Here is a 9,056-nt window from a genome sequence, read left to right on the forward strand (position 1 = left end):
CTGACCCAGGCTTGCCTACTCCCCGCCCACTCGAAAGGTGCTACTCTCGACTGGATCATCGCTAATGAGAAAACCGTCAAGCTCATATCTAACGACCCCTGCGACTGGTCAGACCACCATGCCATCGCCTTTCTTCTACCCTGCACCCTTAAATCATGGGCTCCTCAACCAGTGCTCCCAAAGCGCGCTGGGTCAGAGACACCAAAAACCTGGACCTAATTGAACTTGAGTCACGTTGCAATTCCGACCTCCCCCCCTCCCCACATCACCTCAGCCAGTGACCTCAATGACCACTACACTGTTTCAATGTCGAACATTTTGGATGAACTCGCCCCTCTTAAATTAAAAAGGACTCAAGTTAAAGACAGAAACCCATGGTTCACTGGCTCCCTCAACGACGAGAGAAGATCCCTTTGTGAAGCCGAAATAATCTGGAGACAGCACCTGTCGGCAGACCACCTCAAACTCCTCCGCCAGGCCAGAAATGCCTACAACAAAAACATCCTCATTTCAAAAAAAGAGTTTTTCAGAGCGGAACTTGGAAACGCTCAGAACAGACCTCGCAAACTCTTTGAGATGATCAAACTCCAGTCGAACAAATTGATCAAAACAGCGAAAGAAAACCCCAAGGCTCTCATATCCTCCGAAGATTTCTCCTAGTTTTTCACAAACAAAATTTTAACCTTAGGTACCGAACTCAAAGCAGCCTCACTCACCCCACCAATCACCGACCATCCGCCTCCTCCACCGCTGCTAATGACACTGACCTCACCCAAGAACCTAGCGCACTGGTCGGAATTCTTACTCTATGATGAAGACTCTGTCACAAATGTCCTCTCCTCCTTGAACCCTAACAACCATTTCAACGACCCGCTCCCCTCGAACTGCCTTGCGACGCTTACCAAATCCATCATTCCACACTGGACCACAATAATCAATGCCTCTCTCCGGCAAGGATCTATACCAACATCACTGAAAGCAGGTCAAGTTATCCCTATTCTGAAAAAGCCATCGCTGGACCCAGCCTCCCCAGACAACTTTAGACCAATCTCCAACATTCCCCTCTTGGCAAAAGTGTTGGAAAAGTGCGTTCACATACAACTAAGTCACCACATCAGCAACTTCCATCTACTCGATGACTGCCAATCCGGCTTCCGACCAGGACATAGCACTGAAACCACCATGCTCCACATTGTCGATGATGCTCTTCAAGCCCTGGACCAAGACAAAACTTGTCTCCTAACCCTCCTAGATCTATCCTCGGCCTTTGATACTGTCAACCATGAGATGCTACTGGAACGCTTCAAACTTAGGATGCGTTTTGACGGCCCAGTACTTGACTGGTTCAGTTCCTACCTCCAAAACCGATCTCAGAGATTCCTAATCAATGGCGAACTTTCTTCCTCCTCCAGGGTCACGGTGGGAGTCCCTCAAGGATCAACGTTGTCCCCCACCCTGTTTAATCTCTATCTAGAACCCCTTGTTGAAATCCTCCGCAATGCAAATATCTCCTTCCATATGTACGCTGATGATACTCAGATCTACATAAAAATCTCTTCTCTTGCGGAGGTCCTCACCATGAATGAGGCCCTGAAGTTGACTGTCCGTTGGCTTGCATCTAATCAACTCAAACTCAATGCCAGCAAAACTGAATTCCTTCTAATTTCCCCACCGAAGAGCAACTCTGAGATACAGACTTGGATGAAAGCTATCACAGCCCTAAACTGCACCCCGACCATAGTAGACTCTGCAAAATCACTGGGAATCACCTTGGATCACAACCTAACCATGCGAAAGCACATCAACTCAATGGCCAAATCTGCCAGATTCCACCTGAGTTACCTATGGAAACTGAAACCATTTCTAGCTGCTCCTGACCTAAAACTAGCAGTCCAATCACTAGTCATCTCTCGGCTGGAATATGGCTGCTCCACCCTCTCTGGTTTACCCAAGATAACTCTGGCACCCTTAAAAGCCTGCCTCAATGCAGCCACCACCCTACTTACTAGCTCTAGAAAATTTGATCACATCACCCCTCACCTAAAAGCATTGAACTGGCTACCGCTCGAGGCTAGGATTCACCTCAAGTTGGCATGCATCACGCATAAGGCCCTACACACCAACTCCCCTGCGTATCTAGCTCAGAAGCTCACGATATCTGGAGGAAACAGAAACTCTCGATCGGAAAACACCTTTCTACTCCGGCCTGCACGTTTTAAGAATAAAAAAAACTACAATCGCACTTTCACCGGATCTGCTCCATGAATATGGAATGCCCTCCCGCCTGACATTAGAAGTATCCACTCCCTGGCACGCTTTAAAAAAGAGGCTAAATCCTTCCTCATGGCTAAATTCCTTGACTAACCCGTGCCACTAGTACCGAGAGACGTATCACCTTTGTGATACCCTGTTCTATTGCATGATGATGTATGTATGATCCTTGATCACTGTGTTAATGTAAAGCACCCCTGCACTTTCCTCCCTAACGTATGATCATTTATTCTGTAAAATGCTCCTTGTACCTTTTCACTCCCTCCTTCCTTGTACATACCCCTTTGACTCCCTGCCCACCATAGGACCCTCATCGCTATTTACCCCCCTGACTCATTGCTATTCTCTCTGTATTACTCTTTCAACCTGTAAAGCGCTCTGATACCCTCACGGGTCAAGTTCGCGCTCTATAAAACTTTAAATAAATAAATAAATAAAGCCCTGCTGGTACCCTTGTTGCAGTCCAGTGATGCTAGTGCTCCTCAAGTATATACAGGTGTAACTGGACAAGCCACACCCTGCAAAGAATGTGAGCGCAGATGATTTGAAATGGTTTGTGGCATTTTCAGCCACTGTTTCACACCTTTTACACATTTAGATATACAATATAATCATCTGTTGGCATTTGATCTAATTGCTGCTATCCTATGGATAATCCATTATCGTAGGGATGAAGAAATGAGTTTTCACCTTGACAGAGATTGGAGTTGTTAATGGATTTTGTAGTTTAAATAAATGTGCGCGGGGCTTTGTCCATTAATCTGTGCTTCACTTGTGCATCAGCTCTGTGAAGAACTAGAAGAGCATCTCACAGCAACCTTCCTTGGCAAACACATGGAGGGATATTCTTAAGAACGTGTGATAATCAGTGCAAAATAAGCATACCGCAACATTGCACATCGCAGTCTCTCGCGGTAAATCAATGCTATGTTAATGGCTTATTCACAACACGGCGGTACCATGTAATAGGCTCACGATAACGCATCAAATGTCCGCGTTAAAACCAACGTGACGCCGAAAAAATGCAAAACACCAAAGCGAAAATAATAGCGTTGAGGCCAATTGCGATACAAACACCAGCGACAGGCCTGTGATTCCCACGCATCATGCGGGAAAATGCTCCATTAAGCAGAGTACCAAATATGGTGAGATGACTACGTATGAGCACAACCCCACAGCTGTGACATAGAACAAATGACCATTGTCCCGCATCAGATAGGCATCTCCTCACAAACAGTCACAATGTACATTGACATGCATTCTGCGCCAATGCGCAAACATACATGAAACACAATGTGAAACCGCATCTCCTCTTCACTTTGCAGAGGGACAATCATCACCCCCTGCACACAGACGTGCTATGTCCATGACCAAACAATAATGAAAGCATGGACTAATGTTGGGGCAGTGACTCCCCCTTACATACATGCTGCCCATGTCATGGGACTTGAGTTACAGGTTGCTTCCCTGCATCATGGCGGCACATTTCAGAGCCCAAAAGAATCCCTGTTTTCACTCGTAGGCCACAAATGACAGCCAAAATGGAATGAATTGAGACACATGTGAAACACAGAAGAGTGGGATATCGTTACAACTAAGCAAATAAGAGGCATCAATGTGTATTACGTATGCTCACTGCTGCTCCTCCCTCCCCCCGAGCGTAGTCACTAGTGTGTCCCGCGCGGTTGCATCTATTGCACCCCTACAGCACACCATTGTCATGACTGACTGCGCATGTCCACAAGCCTGACTACGACACAGTGATGATGTGTGCCGAAGGTGGCCGGCCACATGTGTGTAGGCCCATTGTAAGGACAGGGCTGACACAGATGTAGAGCACCTGCCTGGCTGAACTCGCCATGCGGTAGAGGGTAGACATTGGGCGCATGCTGCACTAATAGCGACACACACAACAGTTGGCATGTGTGATCCCTGACCCCGAGCGGGCATGCCCTCCCTCATGTACCCCTTCGGCCGAGCCCACACTCAGGTGGCATGCCACATGGCAACACTGTCCATTGCGGGACGGGTGGTGCAGACACTACAACAGAGACACACATATTAGTCACTTCCTTGGCAAGGCCTAAACTTAACCACACCCAAATCCATGTGTGGAAGAGCCACACCCTTACGCTGTATTGTTGTACGCCTGTCCACTCCGCTTACGCTCACAGGGAGGTACGACACGGCTACGTGTCCCAGGTCGACCCCACTGCCTGCGGTGACATGGTTGCGCCCGCCATACACAGCACAATGTAATGTGGTATGGCCCGGTGCCCTCATGCATACATAATGACCACACAGAGACACTGAGTAGGTTTGTGGAACTGACTGCGGGCACGTGCGCCCGACCCCGTTTATTGCCAGGGTCACATGTCCAGTGACGCCTGTGCTAGATGGGTGTTGGGTAGAGTAAAACACCCCTCAGGGCTTGGTTGGTGCTGGCAACAACCACAACAGTGATCAGAAAACCAGCAGTACAAGCTTCAAATGGCAAGGGTCCATGATTTGAGCTGCACAGAGTTAGTGGCCCCAGATGCACTGCGGCCGCCACAGGCACACCGCCACAGGATGGTGACTTGCGCTGAACTGAGGTAGGACTACGCGAGCTGAGCGGGTCTTCCTTGTTGTCCAGGGTGAACGTCGCGGAGGGTTGCGGGGGACAGTGGAAGGTATCCTTCCAGGGCTTGATGCAGAGGGAAGAAGCAGGCAGAAACAGGCAAATGGCGGAGTTGAATGCTATAGATTCCTCTTTGCCACCATGTCAGTATCAGCTACATGATGATGAAGATAACCCCCAGCCAATCGACTCAGATGCCAAAAAAAGTGTCGGGCACATACTTAGTGGCACTCAAGCTGGAAGAGGATGTAGTCTGCAATGAGGCCAGTACAATGATATAAACTCTGCCATGAAGAGAGCAGGACTCTGTTCCAAATGTGTGATCTACTCCACAGCAGTGTGTGCTGGAGGCAACGGTCAGCAGTGGCCCACAACTACGTGTCATAGGCCTGCGTTGTACAGAGTCAGTGGCACTAGTGCAGTTGTTGTTAGTGGCCCATCACCTCCGTAATGGAGAAGTGTGGCTCACTGGTTAGAGGAGGCAGACTCTGATGCAAAGGTCAGACCAGGGACAAGGGTTCAATTCCCGACGCGGCAGGGTCTTGAGCTCCAAATGTCCACGGACTCGATAATTCTCGCCTCGGTGCCTACTTGAATCATGGGTTCACACTCTGCGACTCTGGGCAATAGCTTGCTTAATTTCCACTACGGCCCCTCTGCAATGGGATGCCTGGTCTTCACCTTGGGGATGCCCAGTAGGGGTTATCTCGCAGGGAAAGCTAGGACGGGTTCCCAAAGCAAGCGCTAAGAGACCTGTCGGTGATTTGGCGCTATATAAATCTAAATTAACATAACATAACATAACGTAACGGAGACCCTTCGCTCCTCCGGACTGAAGCGCGTCTTCCTCTTACTCCTCTCTTTGCATTCTGTGACATGAAAACTGCCATGAAGAAATCATGTTCAAGTTCAAAATGTGTGACCTAGTTCACTGCAGTGTAGGTTAGAGCAGCGGTCAGCGGGGTCAACCACTGTCCAGCCAACTCCTCCTGGATCTCTAACACACAAAATTGGAATGGCATGTGGAGAAGATTTGTGGCTGACGGAGGTAGTGGCACCAGAGCTAAGGAGGTGTTTAGTCAGCGACGATGCTGTGTCCTGCATGATACGGACTGCATTGGATTGGTGTGAGGCCTGCAGGGCCGCAGTGTAGGCCAAAGTCCCACAGACATGTGTGGTTGGAATGCCATGCATGGCGTTGGTGGCACCACATCGAAGGGAGTATAGTGATTTAAAAACAGCCATAATGGAAAGGAGTACTATGGGCCTTCCAAGGTCAGGGCCCTCGGGCTTGAAGCTTGCAGCCGCACGTGGTGGGCCCTCTGTGACCCACGCCGATGTCAGCAGGTAAGCAGTGAGGCCTGGGCGCGCAGGGGTGGGCACAATGGGTTCGGGGACCAGCAGCCCGGGGTGCAGCAGGCACACAGGCTAGCAGGCACCACCACTCACTGCGTCAGTCTCATGGCAGGGTTAGAGGCGCCGCCCTGGCAGAGACGTTGGGCATTCAGAATAGAACCACACCAAGAGTTAAGTGCTTTTTATTCACACCCCTTTGCTGGCCTGACGTACGCTGGGCCAGCCCACTCCGCACACACTTACAGGGGGGGACGTCACAAGCTACATTTCTGTGATCTCCCCCACTTGCTGGGGTGACATGGTTGCGTCCACTGTCCACTACAATCCATATACAAGTGGTGTATGTAGACATGGACATGTCTGTGGTCTGCATACTGCAGTCTGGCCATCACATCCATGCCACACTTGGCATTGGGTACATTCTCAATCATTGGTCACTTGCCTCCTTCGCACATGCCTGGTCCCCACCTCTCCCCACATTCTGCTAATGTGTGGCTGAGGTGCCATGCGGTTGATGGCTTATGTACATGGCTAGCCAATGTTCCCACCGTAAGTTGCACTGTTGTGTCTGGTGGCTGGGCATGTTGTTTGGCATGTTGTATGTAACTTTATGACATATGCATTCCCTGAATTGTGAATTGCATGATGGTGGATTTGAGGTGTGTGGTGTGTTCATTTGGTACTTACCAATGAGCAGTGCATTTCCGTAGGTGTCAACCTGGAAGGGCTGCTTGATGATGGACTGTCGGAAGATGTAGGAATCATGCACACTGCCTGGGTAGTTGGCGACGACGTTGGTGAAGAGTCCCTGGTGGTCCACTATTGCCTGCACATTGAGGGAATGCGTGTGCTTTCTGTTGCGGTAATTGTGTGCAGTGTTGGCAGGGGGCACAAGTAGGACATGTGTGAAATCGATTGCCCCCAACACGTGTGGGAATCCAGCTATGGCGTAGAAGCTTTGCTTGGTCTCCAGCTGTTCCTGCGCAGTGTGGGGGAAGTATAGGTACTGGGGTACCGAACTGATGATGGCATCCAAGACAGGTTTGAGGAACTTTGATAGGAATGGTGGTGAGACTCCTTCGACTCTGGCGGTTATTGGTTTAAATGTATCAGAGGACAATAGGTGCAGCACAGCCAGCAGCTTTGTCTGAGGTGGGATGTTGGTTGTCCGCTGTGTTGGTACCATCAGCCTGCGGGCAATGATGTTCAGGATGCGAAGGATGGTTGTCCTTTTGAGCCTGTAGTGGACAATGACATACGCTAGTGTTCAGTCTGTGAGGCTGGTGCATTTTCTGAAGGTCCGCTGTCTGTGTCTGCCCTGCTTCTATGTTGGTCCGGGGGGTGGGGGCGGATTAGGTCCAGAGGGGGTGGCGGGCCTTGGGGTGGTGGCAGTGGGTGTTGTGGCCCTGTTGGGGCTCCGAGCTGCATGATCAGTAGCTCCATTGCTTCTGTTTGTCTTCAGGTGTGGAGAAGCTGGGATTCTTTTCTCGATTGTCTTTCCAATTTCCAGAATCCCAGATAAGGCCGACTGAACCTTTTTCCCTGTCATAGAAGCGTGGAGGGAAGATCTTTTGTGACAATTTTAAACAATGTAACCAGTCAAATTCAAATTGTACTCAAGAACCACTGACTACCAAAGAAATGTTAAAGATTTATTACATAGCCAAAAATAATTGGATGCACAAACATCTCAGCAAAAGATTCAAGAAGTAAATGGGAACTAATACATTCATAATCCTACGCAAGAGTCTCAGCCGACTCAGAATGAAAAGCAAAATCAATTCAAGAATCATCAGGCAAAGGATGAAACTCCCAACCTGAGTCCGGGATTGCATTACAGAAAGGAAAAGAATCTGGTTAGTCTGTCCCTACACTGTCTATGGAGTGACATCCCTACTAAGCATTTCACCAAGGCAAGAATAAAGGTGTCAGCAATGAGGACTTCCTAGTAATATTCCCCCTAGTATCCTTCGCTAGAGAACTCACTCTCAGGTCCTCCTTCATACACCTTACTCTGCCTTAAGTGCACCATCTCCCTACATATTTGCCTTTCCCAAAAATCACTCTCTGCCTCTACATCTACTCTCTCCTGAAGCCCACTAAAAATCCCACCTCCACCCGTGGGTGCTGTCCCTAATACAAACCCCAAAACAGTTGACACGCCTTTGGGTCCACCTTAGGAACGCCCCAAGCACACCCTTCGGGCAGGTATGGGTCTTCGTATTTTTCCAGTATGGCTCCTCTCCATCAAGCGTCCGTTAGAGTGTCCTTGGGTCCCAGGCACCTTCTCCGCTAAATGTTGCACTCCCAAATTCCTTGGCATCTCCTCTGCGCTCGCTCCTACTATCCTAACTTTCAAACAATGACTCCTTCTACCTAACGAGACCATGGCCTTGCACCTGCGAGCTGGAATATGTGAGAAGAACCCTTTGCAACATTCGAAGTTACAATTCAACATTTGCTGCGAACAGCTTTCCCAAGAATAAGAATTATTTCTTCAGCTAAAGCTAAGCAAAGGAAAAATACAGTTAGGCCTCTACCAGCTTTAACACACCTCAGGCCTTGCACATTCTAATTGCGTTTCTATTATAACATGAGCATACATTTCATCAGTTAAACTTTAATTCTATTTTCAATAAAAGCTACGCTTCTTCACATTAAAACCTATGTTAAATCACTCATTAATAAGCACTTTTATTCTTCACTAAGGCACTTCATTGTTAACAAGACATTTCACATGAGATTACATTATCTATGTTTAGGCAAACATTTAGCATGATTAAAGCATTATTTTCTCTATGGTTAATAA

Source organism: Lissotriton vulgaris, chromosome 4_1 (assembly GCF_964263255.1).
Source record: "Lissotriton vulgaris chromosome 4_1, aLisVul1.2, whole genome shotgun sequence".
Classification (NCBI taxonomy): domain Eukaryota; kingdom Metazoa; phylum Chordata; class Amphibia; order Caudata; family Salamandridae; genus Lissotriton; species Lissotriton vulgaris.